Raw genomic sequence first — 19,554 nt, 5'->3', positions numbered from 1 at the left:
CTCCGAGCTGGGTTCCCGATCCAACTCTTCCCGAATGAGCATTAAGTTTGACATTTGTCTCCTTCTTCGTTTCCTGCATTCAGTGTTGTTGAGGTCCACCATGAGATTGATTGAAGGGATTTGAGAAGAATGCACCCCTAGCTGATTTGTCGAACTTTCCTTTGGGACTCCGTTAATGGAGAGCTCTCCACTAACTGGGAAGCAATAGGTCTAGGCCGGTCTTCAGATATCCTCTCCTGTGCCCAGCCCAACTCGTTGTCTATTCTCAGCACCGGCCCATCAGTTGGTTTAGAAGACACAAGGGGTTTCTCATGGGCTTTGTGAGTAGACTCTAAGTGGGCCAAAAAGCCCACTTCTGAATCTGAGCCTTTGCACTGGTCCACGGAGTCCTTTACCAAGGATTCAAACTCCTCTGAATTCCCCTGCATTACCCCTTTGTTACACATTATGCTCCTCTGCAACCGTATGCTTCGGGCCCCCAACCCCAACGTCTTCTTTCTCTCTCCCATGCGCTGTAGCAGAGCCAGAGTCCTCTGCAACCTCACCTACCCCATCTTTCCCATTGGTTGGGCCAGCTCCAAGTATTGCCAGGTTATCATCTTCTTCCTCCATCCCTTTTGCAGCATAGCCAGTGCAGTCTTTCAACTGGGTTTTTGCCTCTGGATTAGTAACTCCATGACCCATTAAACTTGGGATAGCAGCTTCTTCTGGATTAGTACATGAGGAAATCTCTTTCACCAGGACATCAAATTTCACTCCTTGCACCTCTAATTGGACCCACTGTTCTATCTTCTGAACTTCCTCCGTTGCTATCAAGATTTTTCCGAGAGCAAAAGATGAGTCCCTCAACGTTTCCTCATCCACCGAGATGAAGTGACCCCAGATATGACCAATCGTTTGAAAAGTTGTGGTATTCCAAGCATTGAGCGGCATCCCTTGACATCCCAGCCACACAAACCTTTCGTGACTCGCTTGTTCACCACTCCACGGTTTCACCATCTCAAACCACCTTTCCATCCACGGACTGTTAATGAGAGCGTCCCTTATCTCTTTGTAGCGGACCAAACGCAACCGCTCGTAGCCTAACATCGCTGCCGTACCTGGATTGGGGTTCGGCTACTGGCCGAGACTCATCCATGGCGAGAATGTTTGTTTGGAACTTCGGGCGACACGTGTTGTTCCGGATCGGCCACCGTCAGTAGAGAACATATGTTAGCATGGTTTTTGTACTTATCACTCGTCAGGCTCGGCCAGGAGCGGGGCTCGGTAAGTTACGGGGCTCGGCCACCCACTGAGTCACGTGGCCATTCACGTGACAAAAACGGTTACGCTAGAAGATAATGATTAGTGCATATGGAAGGTGCCAGCTCACGCTAAAACGGTTATCAGATCTATTCCGTAAGGTCACAGTGATGTCATCTGGCTCGTGTAAGGCACGTGATGATACTTGAAGAGCAAGTTGGGGAGACTCTATAAATGCTGAAGGATGATTACTTTGGAAGGTACACACTTTACACAACCTCAAAACCCTAACTTCTCACTTGATTCTTGGCATATTCTGATCCTCTCGCCGGAGGGCCTTGCCGGACAACTCCGGCCAGGTCTTAGTCGTGTGTTCACTGTGCAGGACTCAGGGAGAAGACAGGAGACCCACGAACCAACGGAGGAGGGTTGCAGATTAACAAATCACGGGCCACACACTCTTGACTTTGGAAAGTTATTAACACGTATCTTCCCCCCTCACTCTGAACTGGACAACTTTATCCGTCTCCAGACCAAAACTTGCCTTCAAAGTTGTCATGGAAACAACTCTATGCATCACCGCCACCGCACTCCGGAGTAGCCAACCATTCCCAACAGGACTAACCTGGATTATGGTTTTAGGGGATGGTTGCTTTGATGACTCACCGTTCACTACTTGGACGTTCCTCTTATTCCTTCCCATTTCACAGCCACCAAACACAGAAAAATGGAATTCGATTCTATCCCAACTGCTTCATTAACCTCAAGTAAGGCACCCGTTGATCAGGTCACACAACGTCGCCCTCAATCAGTTTTTCATTCTAGTGTTTGGGGAGATCATTTCTTTGCTTACACTTCTGTTGACATGGTAAAATTATTTGTATTATTTTTCTTTAACCAAATATCTTTTTTCGATCAGATTTAAATGAAAATCACACAGGACTATATTCTCCCTTTCAATGGCCAAATAGCTGTTGTAAAGGCTCACTCTTTCACGCTTGAAATGACAATATTGTAAACTCATATCACAAAAAAGACAAAAAATGAGAGCGTGGCTATAAAAAAGGGAAAATCACTACCCTATCAAAATTAACAAAACTAGAAAAGCCTAACATGGCAGACGAGTAATATATAAGGAAGACATCGCTAGTCAAGCTCAACTAGATTAAAATTCGTGTACGATAGGCTTGCTCAGTTACGAAAATAGTTTTGATCTCGTTCAATATTAAAACCCAGCTTGGAAAAGCAAGTATTCTAGGTCATGTAGTTTTCGTTTTAATTTCGGTTCTGATTACACCAATCCTAGATCTGAATTAATGTACTTTCTTGAGGTAATAAAAAAAATTTAATTTGCAAAAATAAAAGAAGTAATGAAAATAAGTAAACATTTCTCGTGTCAGATGTCTAATCAATACAATTCCAGCCCACCGACAATCTCACTGCATTTGAGTGCAATTACACACAACTGTTAAACCTACAGTTCTACTGTTCTAGTCCACGTAATAATGTTAAAACATGGTTATATTTGTTTTGTTTTTTTGACAGGAAGTAGATATCAACATGAAGCAAAATCATCAACAGCTTAAAGAAAATGTGAGAAAGCAGCTAGTGGAAGCACAGGGCAAATATTCACAACAGCTAGATCTTATTGATGCAATCTAGCGACTAGGCGTGGCCTATCATTTCGAAACAGAGATTGATCAAGGGTTACATCAAATATATGAAACATATCATCAAAGTGGTCACAAAAATGTCACCAATAACAAGAATCTTTACAAGACTGCTCTTTCATTTCGATTACTTAGACAGCAAGGATATTCTATCTCTTGTGGTACGTAACCTTTGTCTCTTGTATGGTTAAGCAAAGTGTTTTATTTTTTAATCGGTAACGGGAGATTACATTGTTATTAAAAATAAACAATGAAATTGAGAATGATAGGAAAAAAGAAGAAGAAAGAAACGAGAGAGCTTTAGAGAATGCATATATATACTATTTTCGTGTGTTATCGCTAGAACTCAACCTAGCCTCAGTTTTGATAATAAGAAACAAGAAGAGAAACAAATAAATTTCATTATCATTAATTAAGGAAACAGACTTTTTTGCGGGGCCTTTGTCTCTGTTCATTGACATAATTACTCTTTATATCCAGAAAGGTGTATCAAAAAGTAGGTCACAAGAACGACAAAAAAACGAGCATATACATGACGATCAAATTAAATGGGAAAACATATTATTATTTGTTACATAATCTGTTTGCATAATGATTTTTTTTTCCTCGGCAAAAAGGAAGATTTTATTAAAGCTCTTTTCGATGACAACTAAATACTGAGAGTCGCATAGCACATAATAATCGTATAGGACATAATAATCTGTTATAACATCCACTAAAATAGATTGAGGGGCAAGGGTATACTGTTCTATTGTCCACTTTAGTTTGGAAAAAAATAATTGCCTTTATGACTACTTTCATCAAAGTTTATGAAGCCGCAACTACTGATTTTGTTACAATTGCTAATAATTTTGTTACAATTCATATTTCTAACATATTGTTTTCCAATTGATCATGTTCCTGAATGGTTTACGTAGATGTATTCAACAAATTTAAAGACAATGAAGGGACATTTAAGGATTCGTTGATTGGTGATGTGAGAGGATTTGTTACGGCCTAGAATTTTATTTAATTTATTAATATTTTGGCCATTATTTAATTGGGTGTTATGGTTGGGTCCCGATTAATTATTTTTGTGTACACAATGGGTACAATTGCCGTTATTATAACTACAGGGGTATGAGCTTAATTAACCATAGTAATTTAGTTTTTACCTCAGTTAGAATTTTAGATATTTTGTTTAACCTGAATGGCTATAATTGTGGGTGTTTGTGATTAGTGGGTACTACCTTAAGGATATATCTATAAGCTGAGTAGGGTTTCTGTTATATTGAACATATCGCTTTGAGGAAAACGAAGGGAGGAAAAAAAAAAAGAATAGGAAAGAGCCGCACCTTCTGAGGTAATGCTTAGTTCTTAATTTGTTTCTTTCTTTTCCATTGGACGGCACAGATGCACAGTCATGGAAATAAAATAAAATAAAAACTGGGGTTTATTGGTGGAGTAGATTAGTGGAGTTAATGAAGGGATAAATGGGTTTTGTTCGAGTTTTGGGCAAAGTTCTCTGCGAGAATTATTTCTTCGCATCCTTCTATTGGACCATGGAGTTTGGAGATGATTTGTGTGCGTGGTTGTGCGTGAGGATTTGTGTGAAGAGGTGGTGATTTGGAAAAAAAAAAAAAAAGGATTTCGAAGTTGGTCGATAATTGGTTTGGACTGATATAGTTACCTAATTTATTAGTGATCAAAGGTGATTTATCTGGAAGGGGTTTGTAGGTGGATTTTTTTTGGTGGCTACTATTGGCTTAGGAAACTTAAGGAATGTTTAGGTTTGGGAAATTTTATAGCAGTAGTGTTCTTTGTTTCTGTTAGTTACTCGTATGCTCTATTTTTGTACAGGATAGTCTCATTTTGCATATTTGACTTGCATTACTTTTGGATACAGATGAGTGGTTAAGCATGTTACGTAATTTCAAACTTCCCCGTGTCCCTTAAATTATTGTTTAGAAGATTTTATGATTGAAATTGGAAACCCGTAATTGTTTATTTGGTTAATTTATTAAATCGGCATGCGGGAAAATATTTGGTGAAATCTTTTATTGTTCGAATAAATCTTTTTGGTGAGAACTTTGTGGATATTGTTGGGAACATATTTTGGAAAGTCCAGGGAAATTAATCCTTTGTGTGCAGGTGACTCTGGCCTTTAGAGAAGAGACCGGGTTAGGCCGGTGACTCTAATGCTCAACGGCTTTTTTTTACCGGGTCATTCTTCTGGAAAAGTTCCACGGGCTGCCTACTCGTGGTGACTCTAAGATACCATATTGGATCCAATTATGAGACATTTATTCACTGGCATTTGGTTCTATCGATGTTGATTGTGGTTCCCCATTATTGTTGGAGATTGGTTTGTGATCACCATTGAGATTTATTGGTAAATAATTTATGGCCAAATTTGTTGGTTTAATGCACACCTTCGTTTGCCAAAATACATTATCGTGATAATCTATTTTTAGCCATGTTTTAGAATTGTATTATTATACATGCTTTACTACTCACTGAACTCGTCAGCTGACGGATTTATTCCAACTTCTTTTTTAGGCAAGTTTGGGAATTAGGCAAGGACACTGGCGATATCTCGGGGATTCCGTTGTTGACCTCTTTAGGGTGTCTCATCCTAGCTTAGTATTTTTTTTTCATCGCTTCCGCATTGAAATATTTTGTCAGACGTCTGGATTCTGTTATTACTGTTAGATCACTGGATATTATTGGTTTATGAGATGTTTATAGCCCATTCTTTTTGTGGAATTTATTGGTTGGGAATGTTCTGAATAAAAAAAAAAGATTGTCTGTTTGGAGGCTTGAGAGTTTTTCTAAAATTTATTTTTAGGCTGCATGTTCTATGAGCTTTGGTTTTGTAGTTCATGGCCGGTCACTTCTCATTTTGGGGCGTGACAGGATTATTGAGTTTGTACGAAACTACATTTCTGAGCGTACATCAAGAAGATATACTAGATGAAGCAATGAAATTTACCACCACTCACCTCAATTCTGCACTGCCAAACTTGAGCAACAATCCAATTGCAGCACAAGTAGTTCATGCTCTATCTTAGCCCATTCACAAGGGCTTGAAAAGGCTTGAGTCAAGGCTTTACATTTCCTTCTACCAAAAAGATGATTCCCACGATAAAGTTCTATTGGATTTTGCGAAATTGGATTTCAACTTATTACAGAAATTGTACGAGAGGGAGTTAAGGGAAATTACAAGGTAGTATAGTACAACTTGTTTATATATATAATAAGCCTCTCTAAAAACTCTTCTTTTTGGCTTTTAAACAAAATACTACATTGTCGGTTCATCTTCATAAGGAAATTCATAAAATGGATCATTTTCAAAAAGAACATTGAACCCGAAAAAAACTTGTGAATTTTCTGAGATAGAGCTGAGTTTTACAAGCTCTTCAGTCGCAACTTTTTAATCGATCATAATCTCACGCAAATATAGCTACTAGCATATATGTTTTCGACTTATGCTAGAGTATATATTAATTTCAGAATCTAAAAGTAGAAGCTAAAGTTATCTAAATTTGATTCCCATACCTCACTACAAGAAAAATTCAATTGGGTGACGAATGAAAATCGTCACAAATTGCATGTTTTTCGTCACAAATAATATAGGTGACGAAAAAAAATTTGTCGACTAAAGGTTGTCGAGGATTCCTACCTGGTGACGAAATCTATTTTTCGTCACCTATAGTGCCTTTTGATGACAAAATATTTCGTCACCAAAAAGTGAATAATTGGTGACGAAATTTTTTTCTTCACTTATTGTGCTTTTTGACGACGAAAAAATTTGTCACCGATGGGTCACATTGGTGACGAAATTTTTTGTCACTAATATAAGAAATTGGTGACGAAATTTTTCGTTGCGAAAGATGTTTTCATATGGGAAAAGAAATCCATCTTTCTTGCTCGTGCTGGGTTTCGAACCCGAGTCCCTTGAGTTTTTCGCGCAAGCTCCAACCAACTGTACTACACACACTTTTCAGTAAATATTTGAAATATCTAATATATAACACATATGTTTAACATGAAAATATATTTCGAATATAATTTTGGACCTTTAAACATTAAAATTAGCAATTTTGAAAAACATGAAAGTTGTAGGCAATTGAGTTATTGTTCAAACCCAATTTGAATTATCTAAATCGGAGATTTTAGTAAAGAGTTACGTCCGAAATACATTTTGTGACAAAGCGCAATTCATAAATTTCGTCACGAAAGGTACACATTTGACAACGAAATATATTTTTTGTCGCTGAAAGCGTTAAAATAGTGACGAAATTATTTTTCGTCACCAAAGTTAAGCATTTGGTGATGAAAAAAAATATTTCGTTATTAAATTGCTCACATTTGGCAACGAAATATATTTTTTGTCACCAAATGATTATCTTTGGCGACAAAAAATAATTTTGTCACATTTTTTAAGCTTTCGGCAACGAAAAATGTATTTTATCGCCAAATGGGTACCTTTAGTGACGAAAATATTTTTTTCGTCGCTAAACAGGCACAATTGGTGACGAAATTATTTCGTCACGAAAGTTATCAAAATAATGACGAATTTATTTTTTCGTCGCCAAATATACTCATTTAGTGATAAAATTAAATTTCATCGCCACTTTTTCGTCACTAATTTTCATTTTTCTTGTAGTGCCTATCGCTATATATAGTACCGTTAATGATATACGTACCGACCATTTGTAAGGAAACCGTACCGACCGGCCGCGCCGGGCTGTCTCCAGCCACCGGACGGCTGATCCAAGCCGTCCAAAAAAATTTAAAAAAAAAACCGAGGGGCCCTCGCAAGAATCAACGGCATCCAATGTGTGCATGGTGCTTAATCTAAACACCATTTTTTCATGTACATGTATATGCATGGTGCTTGATCTAAACACCATTTTTTCATGTATATGTACATGATCTAAACACCCTTTTTTCATGTATATGTATATGTATACATATACATGAAAAAAAGGTGTTTAGATCAAGCACCATGCACACATCAGATGCCGTTGATTCCCACGAGGGCCCCTCGGTTATTTTTAAAAAAAATTTTGGACGGCTCGGATCGGCCGTCCGGTGGTCGGAGACGGCCGGTATGGTTTCCCTACAAATCTGTCGGTACACATAACATGACTCATATAGTACCCCTTAGTCATTTCCCGTACCTTATTTGATTTTCAGGTGGGAAGGGATCAGTGCCTTGGATCAACTTCCGAACTATATGAAAATTGTTTATCAACAGATTTTGGATACTTACAACATTATTGATGATGAAATGGCCCAGGGAGGAAGATCATATGGAGTCGAATACACAAAATCCGAAGTTCGTCTTGAACTAACTTATTTTTTATTAGTAGTAATATTGAAATTCTGCCCAATACTAACTCATCGTCCTCAAAATTCCAGTTGAAAGATTTGGTTGGAGCATACTTGACCGAAGCCAAATGGTATCACGAGGGCTATGTTCCAAGTATGGACGAGCATATGGCAATTGCACTATTGAGTTGTGGCTACCAATCTGTTTCAACCATGTCCTTAATTGGAATGGGAGAGTTGGCAACCAAAGAGGCCTTTGATTGGGTGTCTAGTTATCCTTTGATTGTTCATGCTTCATCAGTGGTTTGCAGGCTCATGGATGACATGGCTGGCCACTAGATAAGATATACAAGTCCAAGGAACTAATATTATTATCCACCACTTGCTTAGTATCTTGATTTTGATCTACAAGTCACATGGCCCAAAATGCTTAAATACGAGGCACTAGCAGTTAGTATCTTACATGATTGATTATATGTCCAAGATCACACATATAAACTTCCATTATAGGATGTGGTATCACATTACTCATGATTACTACCCCAAACATGGGGTATTACATTGTAACCTTCTGGAAATAAGTTGTGAATCTATGACATTCGATCCTTGGTATCCAAATATACACAAGTGCTTGCCTAATGAATTTTGATGACACCTGATCATGCCTTGAGATTTGAGATTACAACCATGCATGTTAAATGCTGTCAATTAATGACACAAAAATGTAACAAATTACTACTACCACTTTTCCATTCTGACATTTGTGGTGGTGCAATTATAGCATGAGCAAGAAAGAGGTCACCTAGCCTCCTCAATTGAATGCTACATAAAACAATTCGGTGCAACAGAAGAAGAGGCTATCATTGAATTCCATAAACGAGTTACAAATGCATGGAAGGACATGAACTCAGAGTGCCTCCATCCAACCCCCGTCCCGATGCCTCTCCTCCAGCTACCTCTCAACCTTGCACGAATTATTTATGTTTTATACAAGGGTGGAGATAATTACACCCGTTCTGAAACCAAGCTCAAGGGATTTGTGACCTTAGTACTCGTTGATTCTGTGCCAACTTGAAATCTCTTTCGCAAAGATTGAGTCCAAAGATCAAGTAATCTTATGTATGCTTTCCGTTGCTTGAAGAAATAAAAGAGTCTTCAAAACTATGGCCTTGTCTTTAATGAAACATGCAAAGATTGAGTCCAAAGATGAAGTAATCTTATGTATGCTTTCCATTGCTTCAATAAATAAAAGAGTCTTCAAAACTATGGCCTTGTCTTTGATGAAACATGCAAAGATTGAGTCAAAAGATGAAGTAATCTTATGTATGCTTTCCATTGCTTAAAGAAATAAAAGAGCCTTCAAAACTATGGCCTTGTCTTTGATGAAACATGCATGCATTCAGCGGAATGCATGTTTTTGTTCTTCTTAAAGCTAGGTTAAGCCGTGATCCTCTGTATTTATTGTATGCAATGTATTATTTCCATCAATCAATACAATGCATGTTTTTGTTCTTCTTAAAGCGAGGTTATGGATCCTCTGTATTTATCGTATGCAATGTATTATTTCCATCAATCAATACAATGCATGTTTTTGTTCTTCTTAAAAGCGAGGTTAGGGATCTTCTGTATTTATTGTATACAATGTATTATTTCCATCAATCAATACAATGCATGTTAGTGCTCTTCTTATAGCTAGGTTAGAGCATCCACAGTAGAATAAACAAAAGAAAAACTTGTTAAACTTAACAATGTTTAATAAAAAAAAGTACTCACATTGGAATAACCAAATCTAACAACATCTTAACAACTCATCAAATTTTGTCTCTCGTCAATAATCAAAACTGGCAATATTTTGTCAATAACTAAATTAAGTGGACCCCACCCTACACAAGTTACTACAACCCGGAGGCCTCCTACTTGGGCAACACGCTCGTCATAATTGGTCGGCTGAAAAAACTTGGTGCACGTCCAATGCGCCTTCTCTCTCCTCTTTCCTCTGGGTTCTCTGCTTTCCTCTTCAATATTCTCACCGTTGCTTTCTCTTTCTACCACAAATTGAAGGTCGTCCCTCTTTATCAACAAGAATCCAACTCACCGTTGCTTTCATTTTCCTTTGTTTTCCTTTGATTTTCTAATTCCATTTGAGTTGAAGATTGTGAATCCATAATTTGATTCTCTATTTCCATTGAAAGATGAGCGAAGACAAAATAGTTAACAAGGGTAGTAGGTGTGAATGGAGGGGAAAACAAGGGGACGAAACAGCGGGAAAGAATTGGATGGGAGGGAGCAGCGGGAAATTTTTAGGGATGAAATAGGCATGAATAATTTGGAGGGAAGGACCGCTAGCTTAGTTTTGATTATGGACAATAAATAACCAGTGTGGAATTTGACATTATTAACTTTAGCAACCTCTATAATGAATAATCAAAATCTGATATGGCATATTTTGATTATTCACTTTTGCTTATTCCACTGTGGATACTCTTAGGGATCCTTTATAATAATCGTATGCAACGTATTATTTCCATCCAGCAATATAGTTGTCTTTCGCTGTTATGTGGTCCCCACCGAGTATATTTGTTCAGAAAAGCACTCAGACTTTTTAGACACTTGTTTAGCCATTTATTTGTGCATAAAAAAGGGTGTTCAAATATATATTATTGGTATTCGAATTTTCTTTCTAAATAACATGTCTGTACGTTTCAATAAAATTATATATATTTGAATATCATTTTTCTATGAGATCTTTGGCCTAGCTGCATCATGAGTGCACTCTTTTTTTCTAATAGCAATAAAAAAATCTAATTAATTTTTTATTAGCAAAAGAAATTTTTATTAATCAAGAAAAGGTACAACAATTAAAATGACGAGCGCACAAAGCGTCACAACGATGAGACTACATTTCAACTATTTTGGCACCTTTTGCTTCGACAATCATATGTGATATGTTACACTTGACCCCACAAAGAGATATAAAAACCCAGATTGACAAGTTACCAACCAAAAAACAAGCAACCAAATGTGATGCAGGGAAGCAAATAAGAAAACTGATGATCAAAGCGACTAGGACAATCATAAACTCAATAGTTTAGAGAAACTCTCTCTGACTCTTTTCTTTATCAATAATCAACTGCCCAGCCCTAAGGCGTAAAACCGAATATATAGGTAGCAACCCTAACCCTAGAAAACATAAAAAACAATACCGAAATTATTACAGACCCATAAATTAGAGGAAAAAACAAGACTGAGGAAAAAAGAATGGGCTGAAACAGAAATTCCTACGGAAAATTATAAGAGTGCAAGAATGACAAAAAACGGAACGAAGGCCCATTGGGAGGCCTAAACGGCCTCGGAAGGCTAAAAAACTCGCGGCACATGGCCAAAGCCATGCATTCTAACCGTTTGGCGGTTTCGGATTGAACCCAGGTGGGCCCGTTGCCTAAATCCATGGTCAATTATATTACGAAAATGCCGATTAGTACAACTAGGCCTTGGTTAAGATGGAACTCTTCCTCTTTGGCTACTGCATCAAAATGTCTCAATCCAATGCATATTAAAAATCCGGCCTCTCCTGTCATGAGCCATATATAACAACTGCTCACCAAGGCAGAGGCCTTTTGAGACAACTACATGCAACTAACCCCACTGACTTCAAAAATTCCATAGGGATAGTTATAGTTTTCGCCCCATTTTTACTTATTTGACCTCAATTTAAAATTCATTTTCCTAGCCCATATAAGGATCTTGTACTTGAGAAAAAAAGGTGGTCAAAATAGAATCCGTTCCCATAAAAATCCCCAAAGATCTAATTAGAGGGATTTCAGTCATTTCTCAAAAAAGAACAAAAAGGGTTTCATTCGTTTCAAACTGTCTACACCAAAATCTCCCTGGAGGATCCGTGGGAGGTCAAAACGGAAGAACCTCTTTCTCTTCTTCATTGTCTTCTCTCTTTGGCCTCTTGCATAGAAGATGGTTGAGACCCAAAGAGATATAGCATATTTCTTGATTTATAGACTTCTTAATTTTACTGTCACACAGTAGAGAGAGCATTTTCCACTATGAAAATTATAAAAAATTAGGCTTTAAAATCGAATATGTGATCAATGAATGTATAATATTTTGGTTGTGTACATAAAGAAAGATATTTTTGAAAGCATTACAAACGAGGCTATCATGCATCGTTTCTAAAGAGGTCAATTGTAAATCGAAACTACATTTTGTTATTAATTTATTATTATCTATCTACTTTTTGATTAACTTGTTGATCAAATTGTTTCTTTCAACTAACAAATAGAAAAAATGGATGTCAAATAATTCAAATTCTCGACCCCACTCATTAAAAATTCTTGCTCCGCCTCTGAGTGCCCATGACAGCCATCAACCAAAACAAAAAACATCCCACTAAACCGAGTTCCAAATCACAGCTCCACCGCACTTGAGATTTGTCGAAGGAGTCAGCAGGCAATCTTACCCTATACTGCAAAGAGCACCACCTTAGATCTGTTGGAATTTTTGGGGGCAGTAGAAGCAAATAATAAAAAGAATCAGCCCACACCTAAAATCCCTACTCCTCCTTTTGAGAATTGGAGTTGGGTCTGGAAAAAAGAAGCTCACCCTAGGGTTCGCCACTTCTTCTGTCTTCTTCTCCATGAGAAAATTGTTGGAAGTTTGTCCGATGCACCGACCCGCCACTGCATGCTCAAGGCCCAATTTGTATTGGAGTAACGGCAAAGAGTTCACCACATTACTTGAGCTCAATATATATTAAATGACCTATATCTACTTAAAAGGCTAAACCTTATATATTAAAGTTCAACCATTTTTTATTTATCTGATGTGGGACTTAATGTTGAAACATATTCTAACAAATCTCCCCCTCATGTGTGAACCGTCCATTGGGCCTTAATCTCTCTCTGCATCCAAACTCTGCCTTGATTCTGATCTATTACTCACTCCTATCTCCTGAACTGGGCTTATTCTGCACCCACTTCATTGATTCGCAGTCATCCACCACACTCAATTGGTAGCCAACGTGCCTAGTCACCGGCACTATGCTCCCCGACGAGAATTCCATTGAGAGCCGGCACTATGCTTCCCGACGAGAACTCCATTGAGAGCCAATGTGCTCATTCAACAGCACCATGCTCTCCGACGAGTCAACTCCATCGATAATGAGCTATCCAATACTATCACTTGTTGGGAATTTGTCCAATGCATCGACCCATCGGGAGTAACGGCAAATAGTTCACCATATCACTTGAGCTTAACATACATATCGATTTAAAAGGCTAAGCCTAGTAAGTGGTAAGTCATTCAATTGTATATTAAAGTCCAACCATTTTTCTATTTATCCGATGTGAGATTTAATGTTCACACATGTTCTAACAAAAATTTCCAACCAAAGTTTTCCTGTGTCACCGTAACATTGCTACGGATCCTTTCTGTCCGTACGGCTGTGATATGGAGGAAACCGTTAGTCATGTCTTACGTGATTGTCCCTTTTTTTTATTTTTTTTTTATAAGTACTTTTCTATTGAAGCTCAAACAAGATTTACAAAACTCTCAGGGGCAAGAGCCAATGGGCTACAGTAACAAAGAATTACAAAGAATCAAAGACACTTTTGACAACCGAAACGAAACATAGTGCTCAAGAAAAAATGCTACTGGGCAGCCCCCAATTGGCACACAAGTTTTTATTTTCCTGAGATTGCTTTACACCTTTCTTAGAACACAAAAACGCCCTAATGAAATTTACTATCTTCTGAGTGAGCTGCACTTTATCAGAAACTTTTTGTTGAAATACTCTCTGATTCCGTTTCATCCAAAGGTAGTACACAATAGCTGCCACCACATTTTTCAAGAGAGTTCTTCTAAGCCGTTTATCCTGAGCATTCTCATCAGCACACCAGTGATTGTCCTTTTGCTCACGAAGTGTGGGATTGTATCTCCGTTCCGTCTTCTCGCGCCTCCTCCATCATTCTTAACACCCCAGACTTGTTGAGGACTAATTACTCAAGCCTTTATCATCGCCTTCTCAATGTCCCGTGGGCTTCCCTTTTCCCTACCGTTTGCTGGGCTATCTGGCGCCATCGTAACAATCACATTTTTTAAAAAGCCTAATGAGAGTCCTATACTCCTATCCCTCTTCATATTAGAGTTAAGAAAGTCATTTCTAAAGCTGTAGACTTGTAGAGTGGTTTTCGTTCATGGGTAATTCCCTTATAAGGACAGAAATCAGTTCCATAGAGGGTTGGGTGTTGCCACCTGTGGGTGAGCTCAAGCTCAACACAGGCGGTTCCTTTAACTTGAATGCAAAAACAGACTCATTCTTGATGATAGGGGCCTTTGGGTGATTGGTTTCCACCGTGAACTCTTGTCGGCCTCTTCTAGTACCTTGGCAGAAGTCTGGGCATTAAGGGAAGGTCTCAAGCTTGCCAGCGATAGGAATAAAGGCCTTTTTGGGTAAATAATCTATCTGGATTATTTTTCTGTCATTAAAAATTCACCATGATACCAGCAACGACGAGGTGATCGCTCGAGTTCTTTATGCTCTGGAACTGAGCCAAGAAATTCGCTATGATGGATCCACTGAAACCATGTGCTGATTTGGAGAGAATAGGGAGAGATTCGGTTCAACAATTTATAGGGACTGTAAATCTGAGGGACTAAACAAAGAAGGGGTTTGTGAACAGTGAGGTTTTAACTGTGGAGACAACCAGCGTTGTCGTCAAGGCCGCGGTTTCTTCTCCTTTCGGCTGTAATATCCTGAATTTTCTTGTTCTCCCTCTTTCAATATATACTTTAACATATGTAGGTATGTACTGATATCCGGATGTATCTTTTCTGATCTTCAGATTGCAGTAGATGACAAGGATTGTATCATGGCTAGCATTCTAGCAGATTTGAGGGAAAAGGGTTCAGAGTTGTATGATTCACTGATAGATGGGAAGGTACTTTGGAAGGAAGAGATTTAGCTCCTTTGGATGACAAGTAGATGCAATTTCCATGACATTTAGAAGACGATGATATTGGGGTGGTATGTTAAATGGGAACCCAACAAGCTGAATTCAAAGTGATGATAAGTAGGGGTGTCATATGAGCGGGTTTAGATTAAATTGAGTAAGTTGTAAGTGGGTTGGGTTTTTAATGGGCCATTAACCCATTTAGAACCTATTAGTTTCGAGGGCAATGATCCACACCCGACCCGACCCATTTATTTAAAATTGAACCCGACTCGCCCATTAGCTCAATTAGATATATATTAAATTTTAAAATAACTAAGGTATTTCCAGACCAAACAGTAACTTTTTTTTTGTCTTTTTTCAAATTTTTGTCGTATTTCATAATTTTGCGTCAAACTTTTGTGATTTAGTAATTCGTCTCCTCAAGAAAAATCAGAAAAGTAAAAAATTATGATCAAAACTCATATTTTTTCAAAAAGACAAGAATCTATTTTTTTGTCTTATTGACTTATTTTTGTCATTATTTAAAAATTATAAGTTTCGATCAAATTTTTTTACTTTTCCAATTCCTCTAGTCAAAACGAATCAGTCACAAAAGTTTGATACAAAACAAAAAAATGCAAAAAAAATTTGAATAAGGACAAAAAAAATAAGTCACTTAACTTTTTAATCCAAACCATATGTGGGACTACCACGAGAGAAACTTATTCACGGTGGAGCGCAATTTCACCAGTCCATTCGCATAATCAATGGATGAGATGTATTTTCAATTTTGACTGGTCAAAATAATTAACAATTGATTTTTAATCCGGACTGTCCAAAACATTTTTGGAAGCGTGTAATTTAGCACAGAATGATTGAATAAACGAGAGAGAGAGAGAGAGAGAGAGAGAGAGAGAGAGAGTAGGCCATTCTCCTCGGTGTCCCAATTGCAAAAGACCATTATACATCGAGGCTTCCTCCCTTTTTCTGCAGCTTACTGAGCCTTTGTGCAACCTTCATTCCCAGTGAAACATGGTAAAGAGACGGGAATTTTGGTGGGTTGCTTTAATGACCCATTGGGTTATTTAAGTTGATCCAATTGATGCCCAATTAAGACCCAACTAATATTGGGTTAGCTGGGTTTGGACTCATTCTTATCCAATTAATAAATGGGTTGGGTTTGGTCTATTTTTTAGTTGATGAATATGGATTTGTTACTGCCTTGCTTCTTTTTGTCTCGGTAGATCTTATGTTTTTCATTCAGGTTGTATTCTGCCTGAGATAGAAGTTTTGCTTTCAGTTGATGTAAATCGCCTTTCACTACAAGAAAAATGAAAATTAGTGACGAAAAAGTGGCGACGAAATTTAATTTTGTCACTAAATGAGTATATTTGGTGACGAAAAAATAAATTCGTCACTATTTTGATAACTTTCGTGACGAAATAATTTCGTCACCGATTATGCTTGTTTAGTGACGAAAAAAATATTTTCGTCACTAAAGGTACACATTTGGCGATAAAATACATTTTTCGTCGCCGAAAGCTTAAAAAAGGTGACAAAATTATTTTTCGTCGCCAAAGATAATCATTTGGTGACAAAAAATATATTTCGTCGCCAAATGTGAGCAATTTAGTAACGAAATATTTTTTTCGTCACCAAATGCTTAACTTTGGTGACGAAAAATAATTTCGTCACCATTTTAATGCTTTCAGTGACAAAAAATATATTTCGCTGTCAAATGGGTACCTTTCGTGACGAAATTTATGAATTACGCTTTGTCACTAAATATATTTCGGACATAACTCTTTACTAAAATCTCCGATTGAGATAATTCAAATTGGGTTTGAACAATAACTCAATTGCCTACAACTTTCATGTTTATCAAAATTGCTAATTTTAATATTTAAAGGTCCAAAATTACGTTCGAAATATATTTTCATGTTAAACATATGTGTTATATATTAGATATTTCAAATATTTACTGAAAAGTGTGTGTAGTGCAGTTGGTTGGAACTTGCGCGAAAAACTCAAGGGACTCGGGTTCGAAACCCAGCAGGAGCAACAAAGATGGATTTCTTTTCCCATATGAAAACACTTTCGCAACGAAAAATTTCGTCACCGATTTTTTATATTAGTGACAAAAAATTTCGTCACCAATGTGACCCATCGGTGACGAATTTTTTCGTCGTCAAAAAGCACAATAAGTGAGGAAAAAAATTTTGTCACCAATTATTCACTTTTTGGTGACGAAATATTTCGTCATCAAAAGGCACTATAGGTGACGAAAAATAGATTTCGTCACCAGGTAGGAATCCTCGACAACCTTTAGTTGACAAATTTTTTTTCGTCACCTATATTATTTGTGACGAAAAACATGCAATTTGTGACGATTTTCATTCGTCACCCAATTGAATTTTTCTTGTAGTGTTTAGTGCTTTATAAAATTGATCTTTTCAAAAAAAAAAAAAAAAAACACTTTTGTAGGCATTGGCTTTATCCATTAATTGGCTACACAAAAATGCTACTCCTCCGTTCCATAATGGATGGCCAAACCAACTATTCACACCTATCAAAAAGTCATTTAGATTTTGTAATTCATAATACTACTTTGTATGATTTTTTAATAAAACTATATGAGTTCTATCAAACAAAATCCATATTGAATGTGTAAAACATTATAGCTTGAAAAACAGAGATAATTTTGTCATATGCTTGAATAGTAGTTCGGGTCATCCATTTTGGAACGGATGGAGTAATATTTCAATTTGTTGCTATAATTTCTGTGTGGGATTGGCCAGGTAAGATTGAAAACTCTTCGTGAGTGCATAAAGGATAAGGATCCAGATAAAGTATTAGTTGGTCTAGCATCTTCACTAGATGCTGTTGCACAACTGGAGCTGTTACAGGTAACCGTGTTGCTTCTCTGTGCTTTAATTTAGAGTCATTTTTCTACGTCATTAGAAGGTGCGAAACGTTATGTACTGGATATTGATGCTATATGGGCTTGGAATTTCATTGTTGTATGTGTTGCAACTTGCAAGTAGTATACTATCTAAAGGGTGTTTTTTTTTTTTGAAAGGCCCCAGGGTAGTCCTACTTGCTGCCTCAGCAGTACTTGGAATATCCAAGGTAAAGCATCTCCACGGATTCTCAAATTATATTACAATCAGTGTTCTAAAACAAGAAATTAATCGGCAATTAATGGCTAGCAGGGTCTATCCGATTAGGTCCGACTAACGATTAATCACTGATTATGCACTGATTAATTGCCGATTAATTCCATTAATCGCTCGAAGGTGGCCGACCGTCCAATTAGTGCCTAACGACTTTTAGAACATTGATTACAATCACTATATCGATTTTGGGATCATACAATACCGTTACTGATCACAAAAGTTAAGTTGAAGTGGAGGTTAATTATATGTCCAGTGCACACCGGAGGAATCAAGTGTAAGATACTAAAGGGGACATGAACCCTTGGCCATGCGTGTTTGTGTGCCAATCACATGTGACAGCTATTTGGGTCGATAAGCGCGATCCAGATTCTTTTCTTTATCAGCAAATTGTGTTACTCTTGTAACTAGAGGTTCCTATATCAAACGGCTCCAATTTACCTCATTTCTTTCAAATAACTCGTAGATATTTTCCTTGAGTTCTTCAGTTCAGGCCTTGAGGTATAACTAGTAGTTTTTGAGTAAATTGTGTTCTGTGATTCTTTTTTTTCCCTTGTTATATATGCAATAGAAGAACGTACTTTGACCCTAGCCCATCCCAACTGATCTCAATGGATATCAAACTCCTTTCCAATGGATTTGAACCCACAACCTCACAGCCTGAATTGCTGTTACACAACCATTAGACCAACTGTTTTAGTTCGCTCTGATATTGAAACAGTAATTTTCAACAATGTAGAGCCTATCTTACAGCAAGCCATCAGAGGCGGACTGAGGAGGGTGAAAGCGGGGGCTCGGACTGAGGAGGGTGCAAACAGTAATTTCCTAGTAATTGTATGAGATCCGGATTCAACAGGCTGGCTTAGGTGGGTTGTCTTTTGATGAGGGCCAGTTTTCTGTCTTTGGGTGTGTCCTGACTACCTTAGCAATAGCTGATCTATGCATCCTTTTACCTATTCCTTTTGAAATCTTGCTTTTCTTCAGTTAGGTAAAGCTAACTGCATTTTATAAAACTTCCCATGCCAATGTGTAGTTACACAACTGTTGGAAGAGAAACTCTTCCTGAGATTAAAACCGGGGATCTGATTCGATCCATAAACCTAGCGGAGGGTCAAGATTGCCTAGCTAGTATTCCCGGTTGAGAGTTAATCTGTTGTCTTTCTGGACTGGAAAACTCTCCCGTTCTTTTGAATTTGTTCTCAACTTCTT

General features: G+C 37.6%; 1 protein-coding gene and 1 pseudogene across 1 annotated transcript in view; both read left to right on the top strand.

Moving 5' to 3' along the window:
• The window catches only part of LOC131330913 ((-)-germacrene D synthase-like), a 43,312-nt pseudogene that overhangs the window by 4,134 nt on the left and 19,624 nt on the right, over window positions 1-19,554 (top strand).
• LOC131330911 (peptidyl-prolyl cis-trans isomerase CYP37, chloroplastic-like) overlaps window positions 15,144-19,554 on the top strand; it is a 40,465-nt gene continuing 36,054 nt past the window's right edge. The window contains exons 1-2 of the mRNA XM_058364669.1: window positions 15,144-15,178; window positions 17,971-18,078. The gene's annotated coding sequence lies outside the window, so the exon portion shown is untranslated. The remainder of the gene's footprint in view (window positions 15,179-17,970; window positions 18,079-19,554) is intronic.

Source organism: Rhododendron vialii, chromosome 6a (genome assembly GCF_030253575.1).
Source record: "Rhododendron vialii isolate Sample 1 chromosome 6a, ASM3025357v1".
NCBI lineage: Eukaryota > Viridiplantae > Streptophyta > Magnoliopsida > Ericales > Ericaceae > Rhododendron > Rhododendron vialii.
Note: the sequence above shows the minus strand (reverse complement) of the source record. Positions and strands in the feature narration are given on the sequence as shown.